An 11,704-nucleotide genomic window follows, 5' to 3' on the forward strand; every position below is an offset into this window, starting at 1 on the left:
CTTTCTAGTGGTAATCAACCAATAGGAATCTTGGCTGTATTCGTTTACATTCTTAGATGACTATTGTAGGCCTGAAGGACAGCAATAAGTAATGTCATAATTTTATCATTTTTATCATGTTTCAGAGATGCAACAGGTCAGCCTGGACAGGTAATAGGGCAGACTGTGGCAGCTTGACGTTTCTTACTTTCAGTGTTTTGTGTTTTGTTTTTCAGATAGTAATATCTGATGCTGAGGATATGGATCCACCTGAAACAAATCCAGCCAAGACTTCTTGCTACAGGTAAGTAAAAATTGATAGTGACTCACATAATTTCAATTTAATTCATCGGAAAGAAATGTGTGTTTGTAAGATGTTTTAACATGGAAATTGTAATTTCCCAACAGTAAATACACAGACCTGTATGCACCAGGTGTTGAGGAAGAGGATGAGGAGCTGGTTGCAGTCAGTGTGGAGAACTTCCAACACAGCAGTGTAAAATGAACTTCTGACTGTGGCATTCCAGTTTTTTTAATTGTGCAATATTGATGGTATTTAAGTAATTGTTCTAAAAGTGTGCACTGTCTGGGATATCTATTAATTAGATCACTTTTTGTCATTACAGGGAGGAGATGAACATTACACTACCTGACATTGTGGCAAACCTGTCGTTTCCTATTGATCACAAGAGTCAGCAGGTTCAACATCTCAAGGGCTGATGTTTGGGATGGAGCAGTCAGAGTTTCAAGCGTTCAACATGTGACGTGCTGCTCAGATGTACTGATGATGCTGGTGTTTTTGAGTAGGGAATTGACACCGGTGGTCCAAGACGAGAACTTTTAACTCTGCTAATGAAACACCTGAAAGACTGGCCCATTTTTGATGGACCAGAAGGACATCGGTTCTTGGTCTACAATGCAAATGGTGTGCATAGGGTTAGATGTGTACTATACTAATGGTTGGTTAATGATAATTAAACATATATATCACATGGCATATGCTTTTTTCCTCAATAACCTAAACTATATAATGTATTGTATGTTTCAGTTTTGCAATATGAATTCATTCACAGCTGTTAGGGAGGATGAATACTTCCTGGCAGGAAAGATGATCGCAGTGTCAGTTGTACATGGAGGTCCAGGACCTCGTTTCCTCAGAAATGTCAGAAGATCTTGTACATTATCTTGCCGGCCAGCCTTCATTCAAATCAACAGTTAATTTAATAACTGTTGAAGAAATAGGGAAAGCTTTGCGAGAGGTGAGAGTAGCATAAAGCTACAGTGTGGTAGGACAGAGTTTTACATAGTTCCTGTAGTGTTTTAAGACAATTTTTACTTCCTACATCGCATACACAGAATTGGCTTCATTTATTAGTTTTTGATAGGGTAGGGTTACACCATGCTATGTATGTCACTGAATAAAAATATGCAAGGATATACAGTACATAGTTATTTACTGGGGTGTTTATGCCTCTTTTTATGTCTTTCAGATTGAGAATGCTGCTTCATTGGATGCTCTGCAAGAATGTATCATGAGACAGAGCACAATGTTACAGACAGCAGGCTGTCTGAGACACGTGACTGCCGTGGAAGAAAAGAAAGAAATCGTGGCAGACTACCTCCGATGGTATATGATTGACCGCAACTCATCTGTAATTGACAGGTAAGATCATATTTTTAATGATGTTATTTTCTTCTTTTTTATGTATTCAGTTTTTGTTTGAAATGCCTCATGGCATGTATATCTGTTATCAGTTAGTCACTGTGACAAAATTTGTGCCATAGTGTGTTACAACTGATAGCCTATGTGATGTCTGTCTCTCCATTCCCTGCCTTGTGCCAATCTGTAAGTACTCATGCCACCCTGCCCTCTCAGTCATTCCTCCGTGTGACTGTGTTTCTGTGTGTAATTCGTGCAGTTTGTAACACTTACCTTGCCATGTGCAAATCAAAAGAATTTTTTTTTTTAAGTGAAACAGAACTACGGTGGCCGACAAGGACAAACGCGCAGCAACGGCCAAACGCTGCAAATACACAAGATGCAGACCCAAAGACACACAAAACACATGCAACAACAAAATGCTGCAACAGAAAAATGCTGCAAACAAAGAAACGATGCAGAACCAAAGACACACAAACACACAAAACAAATGCGATAACAAAATGCTGCAAATACAGAAAAGATGCAAAACCAAAACGACACAAACCCCCAAAACACATGCAATAGAGAAATGCGGCATATTGAGTCAACACAACGGAAGTGTCCACACAACGGAAAAGCGCCAGGCCGCTAGGAGGTCCCGACCTCGCGACATGGACCTATTACTGTATAGACCAGTATGTATTGTACCTGACGAGAGTGAGCAAAACTTTTACAGAGGCGACATAAAAAGGTACGTGGTTTAAACATTTGGTTGTAATCTTTTACAATAATATAACAATAACAGTTCAAAAAGATTAACAGATTTACGTAGGCCTAACGCTAGCTGATTGTACGTTTTCTGTTTGTTTTTTTAGCTTAGCTTAGTTTAGCAAAAGATTACAACCAAATGTTTAAACCACGTACCTTTTTATGTCGCCTCTGTAAAAGTTTTGCTCACTCTCGTCAGGTACAATACATACTGGTCTATACAGTAATAGGTCCAGGTCGCGAGGTCGGGACCTCCTAGCGGCCTGGCGCTTTTCCGTTGTGTGGACACTTCCGTTGTGTTGACTCAATATGCCGCATTTCTCTATTGCATGTGTTTTGGGGGTTTGTGTCGTTTTGGTTTTGCATCTTTTCTGTATTTGCAGCATTTTGTTATCGCATTTGTTTTGTGTGTTTGAGTGTCTTTGGTTCTGCATCGTTTCTTTGTTTGCAGCATTCTTCCGTTGCAGCATTTTGTTGTTGCATGTGTTTTGTGTGTCTTTGGGTCTGCATCTTGTGTATTTGCAGCGTTTGGCCTTTGCTGCGCGTTTGTCCTTGTCGGCCACCGTACAGAACCAACCCCAAATGTACATTTGTTTAGGTGGATTGTAATTGTTGGGAAGAGAACCTCTAATAGTTTTCTTTAGATAATTTAAATGCAGTTGGCACTGCACAGCAGTGAAACAGTGTTTGTGTTCACTTTGTAGATTCAAAGATGGTCTTTCAGCCCTTCAGTTTCTTACTGCACTACAGCAACACCCTTCTTTGCTGACCCCTGTCCTGTGCCACTCTGAAAAGTGACTCACTGGCTTTGAACTTGAGAGACTCTTCAAACCTGACCTCAGCCCTTCAGGGAGTAACAGGAGACTAAAAGAAAGTCAAACCTTGGCCTACTAGGCAGACTATCTCCTTGATTGTGAAGGTTTGTATGTTTTTTGTAACTACTTGGAAAACCACATTACCATGGTATATCTGAACATTTTTTTCTTTGCAGAAGGCGAGGCTGCTGTGTCTGTGGAGGATGTTTTGATGTTTGCAACTAGGCTGACATCACTTCCCCCTTCTGGGTTGGAACCATTGCCACAAATAGAGTTCCTGGATGACTCTCCATTCCCAATGGCAAATACATGTTCAAACTTGTTGAAATTACCACTCTTAGGTTCATACAGTGTGTTTCAGTCACAAATGGACTTTGGAATTCAAAATAGTCCAGGATTTGGCTGTTTATAAGCCATATGACTGGATGACCCCTAGAGCTCGGACTCTAAAAATGTTGTTTGTTCTTTGTTGCTGTCGTTATATGTACAGTTTCTTTTGTTAAAGATGTTTATATAATGTTAAGGTATGTGAGGATGTTTTTTCTCGGTTAGCATTTTGACAATTGTTTTAGATCCATGATTCTCAAACTGTGGCCTGTTTATGAATCACTGTTTTTGATTTAGAACTAAAAAAAAGTCTTTCAAGAGATTTTGTTCTCTATAATACAAAAATATAATAAATACTCATTACTTTGCTTTATTTTTATTCATGTATTTCCCACTTTGAAATAATGAAGCTGTGGGTGACAAATTCAGACACTTTGTGTACATGTTCCAATTACAATAAACCTCTCTTCAATTCATAGCTGAGCAATTTCTTTTAGTTTCAGATACAGTTCAGTTGCAGACTGCCAGTACTCTGGCTTCTGTAAATGACTGTGCTCCATGTACTCCTGCATGTTTGCATCCCCACATGGAGCTCTTGTCAGGCGAGCCGCAGGAAAGGCATCCAGCGCAGCCTGTTCAAATCCACAGTCTCTGGAGCCAAACCTATGTTAAACAAGGACATAATTATATATTATATTCAGGTGTAGAAATCAGGGTACACGCAAAACAGGAAACATGCTTACGCAGTCTTTTTGTCAGATTCATAGAACTCTCACATTATAGACACGTGCACGAGCCGTCTGACTATCCCCACAATTTACTATAAATGGCTGTAAACACACCTCTAATTACCTGGTTTGCATTTAAAGGGCCAGAATTTAGTTTAGTGTTGAGGAGAAGTGACGGAAGCAATGAAGCACTTGAAGAAGAAGAGGCGTAATTTTACAGACGGTGAACTTGAAGTGATGATTGATCAAACTGACAGACTGAAAAGAGTATTATATGGAGGCTTAATTTCTGGCATCAGCAACAAAATGAAGCCAGTGGAATGGCAGGAAGTGACAGAAGCAGTGAACGTCTTGAGTTCGAAGCCACAGACTTTGAAGAAGTTAAAAAAAAAGTGGTCTGATTTCAAGCAAGAGGCAAAGAGGCGCTTCTCTGTGCACAGTGATGTGTGAGCTTCTGGAGGTGCTCCCTCCGCTTGAAGAGCAGTCATCATCATGGGCCAGAAAATCAGCATAGTCCCTGAAAACTCGCTCTCATCTAAAATGCACATTGGTTTAAAGGACCTGATAACGGGTCTCACCCGAAGGTATTCTTCTACTCCCCAATAATACAGGAAAATAATCTTTGTTTATATAAAGATCATGTATTTATTTGTTTATTTACATAAAGATCATTCTCATTATAATTATCATAATGCATACTGACAAACACATTTACTGAAGACAGGAAAAAGTGATGCACGAGTGACAACCAAATGGTTAACAACTCGTGCATCACTGTGTAAGCAACATCACAATAATAAGACTGAAAAGACTGTGTGCATGGTACACATGGTGTTAATGTGTACCAGCATGCATATGCTCTCCCTCTGTGGAGTTTTATACATTTGGAAATCTGCGTGGAAAGTGACATAAGTACATTTTTTGTTTGTATACATGGTTCATACATTTGGCCCCTGGTGTCATGTCATCTACAGGTATTCTCTTCTGAGCACCATTTCTTTAGCCTGTGTATTCATTTTTTTTTACATTCTGTCAAATTGGCAACAATTTTTGAAGCATAACTTTTCTATAATTTCTAAATGGATTCATGGACTTTTATTTGGGATAATGACATCCTTTGAAAAGTGTAAGTCGCACTGAATCTAGATATATTTCTTTCATGTCAGTTTTCACATTTGACTGAATTTCAAGAGCAATTTATGACTCAAATTTCACCTTGTGTACTACAACTGCCTCTGCTTCAACTCCTCAGTGCTTTTGGCTTTCACTTTTGTGTTTGTCCTTCTGAATGTCTACGTCTATTACAGATGTAACCCAGATCTCGAGTTTAAGGGTGTTAAACTAATTACTAAAGTGAGACTGGGCTTGAGTTCGTATTAAAATAGGGAAAAATGATTATTATGAAAATATCTTTTCTAAGTAAATTTTAAGGACCACCACGACTGTGTTTTTTAAAGACAAAACCTTCACAGGTGTTTATTTACAAAGGAAAATAAATTAAATAGGTGTTAGCTCCTCTCTCAAGTCTATTTAATTACATAGACTCTGTTGAGCCATAATATCACCACGCTATATCAAATGGACTTAACGTTAACTCATTTTAGCATTTAGAGATTAGCAACATGCTACAGCTATGCTATCCAACACGGGATGCTACGCTAGTTAGCGGGTGGCTAAATACATTGCACTCCGGTCTTTTCCACTACAACCTTAAGTTACAGCTCTAAAAATCATGGCATAAACATTAGATTTACCTTCTGCGAGTCACATAAAAGAGCAAAAACCAGGACCACGGGTAGTCGACCTCGATAACTCTAATTGTTTCCTACTCTGAACTCCGGACGATAGCTCTCTTCACGACAACGTCTGGGTCTCTGCTGTCGCATGCGCACTAACACATCACACTAATCGGCGCCAATAGTCCCGCCCCTTACCAGCGAATACATCCTGATTGGCTCTTGAACTCGATAACAACCAAAAGGAAAAACAGAAATGAAATGATTGACACATGACAGGTAACAAGTTAGGTTACACACGTAAATACTGCTTGCTCATCTCTTTTTATGCTCTCAGATCAGTTATTTTATTAACTTACATTAACTTAAAGACCTTACTACTTATTTATCTCTTTAACTGTAAACAGTCTATTTTATTAAACTGTACATCATATTTATACTTTTAAACAGCATATATTAACCATTTTTAATACCTTGAACTGTATTTATCATAAATTATTCCTCTTTATATCATTAATTATTTGTAAAACAACATATTATATTTTTTGACTCAATTTTTATGCACTGTACCCTATATGAATTTTGTACAGGGCTACACAGACATATGTGATTTTCCGATGGCTAAAATGCATTCTGGCACATTTAAATTACTTAGGAGCACAGTGAATACTTTATTCCCATCACCCATGATGAAACACTTTAGAACAGTTACTTTCTAATACATTCATGGTGAATGAAGAACAATGCGAGAGAAGTTCAAACCCTGTCTTCTCTGTGCACCTAGCTAGTCATAAAATGAGTGTAATTGACAGTCTTTGTTTCTGAAAGTTGCTTTTAGACAAGGGGTTCAAGAATCTATTAAATGATCTGACAACCACTGTCTTTGAAGCATACTGAGGCCTTACTGTAAGTGTAGCCATATTGTTTGTTTGGTTCAGCTCCTTCTCCGCCAACCGATTGTGGTCTCAACACAAACCATCACTCCCCATGTATTTTGAAGAAACTCTGCCATCACCAATGAACTGAATCTAAACTATGGATGGGATAATTTACACATCTTAGATTGTAATGCATGGGTAAAATAGTAAACAGTTTAATGGCTGTATCCTGTAGATAAGTGTCTAGATTCTCTTTCTCATAAGGAGAAAGAGGGAGGGAGGATATCAGCACACCCACATCCTCTGTGAAGAACACTCATCGCTCATTAAAATCAAAAACACAGCCACCATCTAGACCACTTCTTATCACTCTCTTCATTAGAGTGCTAAGAGCACAGATGGGGAGCTTCATGACAAGCCACTAGCAACAACCGCCATCCCAGCACCACGTAGAGTGGAGAGGAAGCATTTATCCGCGGTGAAGAGCTCCACCGAGGGCACCATTAATGCTGCTCATTTGATTGTCTCCGCACTTCCTCTCCCACTGACTCCAACAGGTCGCCATCCGTGTCTTGATTTTATCACCGGTGTTCCTGCTAAGTCAAATGTAGTGGCTTCTCCAATCACGGTGTGAGATTGGACAGCTTGATATTGACTCAGTAATCAGATTGCTAGCCTCTTATGTTCAAGAGCCCCAGGAGTCCCAACCCAGTGTCCCTAAGTTTAGTTTAGACAAAAAAAGTACATCTTAAAATCATAGTAAGGCCAAATATTGAAGATTTTATGTTTGTGCTCTCTCGGCTTTGATTATATTTGCGTGACACACCGTGACGTATCTTCTGCTGTGCAGAGGATTGTGGGTCAGATAGCCAGAAAAGCATGCTGGCTATTAGGGACATACTAAATCATACTACCACCCTAAATAGGGTGGTAGTATGGGTATTTTAACGGGGTATGTATCCAGCACGGACAGAGTTAGCGACTAGCTTGTGAGCGTACTGGAGCATTTAGCAGCTGAAGTGCCTGCTATTTCTCTGAGGAGGTGGTGGACAGAGGTAAAAGGAGAGTGAATATTGACTTACACTTACACAGAAGCACAAATCCAAATGAATGCTAATGTTGCTCTTTGTCTGCTGGATGTGTAAATAAGCAACTGTTTGCTAACATTACATTAACTTTTTAACCTGATATGTCAAATGTTGGGTTTCATCTCTTCAGGGTACTGAAGTATCCAAATAAATCGAATAATGAAGCTTTAAACTACAGATGCTCGATTAGAACTTCTAAGAAAAGAATACTTTCAATAGCTGAATGAAAATTTAACATTTGAACACTTTTGTTAATGCAGTATATTTGACCTGTAATTGGACTTGGTTCATGGTTTGTCAAGGGAAAACTAAGGCACAGCATGAAATGAAAGACCTAGATGCAGCTTCAAGTGTGATAAAGCAGCTTTTCTTAACAACATGAGAGCACTTCCATTTGATTTGCCGATACAAAGCATTTAATGTGGAACAAGAGCAGCAAGATGTGAATGCTTAGAAATAGCAGAAACTAAACACAATAGATGCAGAACATTCTAAAATTATATATTTATTTTAAACTAAAATTGAGGGCAGAGGCGGGCCGTACTATTTGCATTTGCCTGGAGCCCTGGGCCCCATACAAGGCCCTTTGGGGCCCCCAAAATGCCCTCTTTATATTTTGTCTCCATATTTATTGTTTTTATAAAAATCTCTTCACAATAGTAGCATCGGGATGTCTAATTTGATCAATTACTCGTGTTTTGACGGTCTTTCTGCCAACCATGCACCCCCCTTCTGTCTGCACTACATGGACTATTCCATGTTACGCATCACACTCATCACGTTGCACTGAAATGATGCGGAAATGATAACGGCGTAAAATCCAAAACAGTAAATAGCGGTAAGAGAGAGAAATGAGATAAATCAAGAGAAATGAGGCGAATATACGAAAGCGGGTCACAGATAAAGAAGAAGAGGGACCAAAGGCAGGAGTTTATTTCAAAGCTGCCAAAGCTATTGAGCTTTTTTTACAGGAACCGCGGTGGCAGCGGGGCCATCGGCGGATCAAGAGCAGCCGTCTACACCCTTTGCTCCCAGTATATAGCTCTATACCACCAGATAAATCAGTCTGCAAGGTATAAACTGCAAGTAACGAGACAGTCCTTGTGTCTTTCAATCTTTTTTCTTTTTTTAAATAAATCTTTATTTAACCCTGGAATAACAAATGTCTAAAAGTCTTTACTTATATTGTATAAGCAAGGTCATATGAATCTTTGTTAAGAGTTGAAGAGTCAAGATTATCTTGTCAGTGAGAACATGCATTAGTCAGGGGCTGAAGAAGATCAGGAAAACTAAAGTTGAAACAAATTCAAATCTATTTGCACACGTCCATGCCTTAGGACAATATGAGAGTCTGCAATATCCATAGAAAAGGATGTTTAATCCAATATGGTTTACACTGGCCGAGTGTGATGGAAGAAAGGAAGGATAGTGACTTTTGTTCATCCCTTGTATGGAGCATCTCATTATGCAATATAAGGTACATTAGACCGGTAGATGCAGGGGCCTCCAAATGGCTAAGTTCGCCACTGATTGAGGGCGTTAATTTGTGGATTTGCAGTCTTCTTTTTTTCTCAGTCATTTGCAAATATGCACACATACTGCAAAAATTTGACCTGCTTCATTCAATATGTATGTATTATCTAACTTGTCTAAAACACTTGCACATCATTTTTTTTCAGATTGGACCAGGATAAACAAATATTTTAACATTACATTTTATTCACATTTTAAGTATAAATGTAAGACTAAAACTAATATTCAAATTTTTCATATGAGCCTGCAGTGCCACCTTTCTGTGTGTCTCTGTACATAGAGCTCATCTGTAACAGCCCACTGAGCAGGCAACATCTGTGGACATCCAAAACAGGTTGATATCATGTCTGTCGGGCCAGGCCATGATCTGGACGTCCATTGATGGCCAGAATTAGTCGATAAATGACGTTGAGAAAAGACGTCCAGTCAGGCCATAATCTAGACATCCACTGACATCCAGAATTAGTTGAGAATAGACGTTCATACTGGCTATGTTCTGGACGTCCACTGACAGCCAGAATTAGTCGATAAACAACATATAAACGTCTATACAACGTCCAGAAAAGACGAATAAAAAACTTTCATTCTGGCTCCCCAGAGGACGTCTTGGATGTCCATAAATGACACGTGATCTAGACCACTTTTTGCTCACTGGGAGTGTGTGTGGTTGCTGTAGAGCCAAAATGAAGCTCCTAACTCCCAGCTAATCAAAAATGGAGAGGTGTAGCATAGGTGGAGCTGAAGAGAGCCTAGTTAGCTAAATAAGCCCACCTAGCTGGAAGCTACAAAGTCTACTATTGCCAACAGGCTATCTCTGTCCTCCAGAGCTTGCCAGCACCAGCAGCTGTCTGTCGGTAGTTGCTTGTCAAAAAAAAAAGTCACCAACACCACAAATATGGCCAAGAGATCAAAATTGGTGTCTTCCACATTTGCTTCAATATTCAGCCCTTAGGGTTTCACTTGCTTAAAATGAGAGATTTTTTGAGACAATTAAAATGTTATTAGGGACATGTCCCTACCATCCATACCTAAATTGACACCTATGACTAAAATGCTTCCCAATAAAATAGTGATTTTTGAAGATGGACAGGTGGTTCGTGATCAATGGGTTTGTGACCCCTTTTATACAGTTAACAGTATATGTGACTGTCTTAAAGTGAAAACTCTCGCCAAAATGCAACCTAGGCTTTTTTTGTGAATGTACCCGAGTCAAACCTTCATGTAAAAGCATAATTACGACGAAAAAGCCACTTTTAAGATTTACCATACTTCCGTTTTTGGGTCAAAATCATTTTCAGTTGCGTGCTAGGGGCAACATTACGGTAGCATCAAAATCGCTATTTTTAAAATACTAAGAAGACTCGACACAACATGAAACTTTGCTTGTAGTATCACCAGGGTCCCTACACATGAAAACGAGCATTGAGAACATTGTTTGTGTACACAGAGTTTACTAAAAAGAAAGTTTTGGAACAACTCACGCTAGCAGTAGCTTGCTCCACTCGCCACCGTCCTGCCAGCAAGCTACTGCTAGCGTGAGTTGTTCAAAAACCTTCTCTCCACTAAAAGTGGCTTTTTCGTCGTAATTATGCTTTTACACGAAGGTTTGACTCGGGTTCCTTCACAAAAAACACCTAGGTTGTATTTTGGTGAGAGTTTCACTTAAGAAGTCATTTCAGCCAGTGCCCCAAAATTACATGTTTACTTTGAAGTGACAAAACCTTCTGTCAGGAGCTAAGGAGGAAGTAATGTGGCGTTATAGAGTGACAAAGTCCATGTAGGGAGGTTGTCACTCAATTATTGACACTGGCCTTTAGGACAGTTTTTTGTTTCAAATCAACAGTCATCATTGACCATGGGTGGTACCTACCTAACCTTTTAATTTGTTGGTTTGCATGCAGTATATGATATACAAGTATAAGTAAAGCTTTAAAAATAACTAGGCTGTCTGTATCAACTCTTTTCCAGACACCAATTGGAGAATCTGTGTTTCAATGTCCCTAAGCCTAGCGCACATAGCACTTAGTATAACTATGACCTCGATGACTGAGAACCTTCATCAAAATGTTCTAAGCATTTTAGTGCTGTTTAATATCAGTTGTTGGAAATTAGGCCATAGGTTATTGTAATTTTACGTTTTAATAAAAATGATATTTTGCCTACTCCAATAAGTAGGAGATCAAGTCTGATGTAAATCTATCTTGTGTATA

General features: G+C 39.1%; 1 long non-coding RNA gene across 1 annotated transcript; it reads left to right on the forward strand.

The window, feature by feature from the left end:
- The first annotated feature begins 202 nt into the window (after window positions 1-202).
- LOC311250446 lies at window positions 203-706 on the forward strand. Its single transcript, XR_014621286.1, has 3 exons — window positions 203-283; window positions 388-475; window positions 606-706. It is a non-coding gene; the product is annotated as an uncharacterized lncRNA (long non-coding RNA).
- Window positions 707-11,704: the final 10,998 nt, after the last annotated feature.

Source organism: Pagrus pagrus (genome assembly GCF_965226575.1).
Source record: "Pagrus pagrus genome assembly, chromosome: 21".
NCBI classification, from domain to species: Eukaryota; Metazoa; Chordata; class Actinopteri; order Spariformes; family Sparidae; genus Pagrus; species Pagrus pagrus.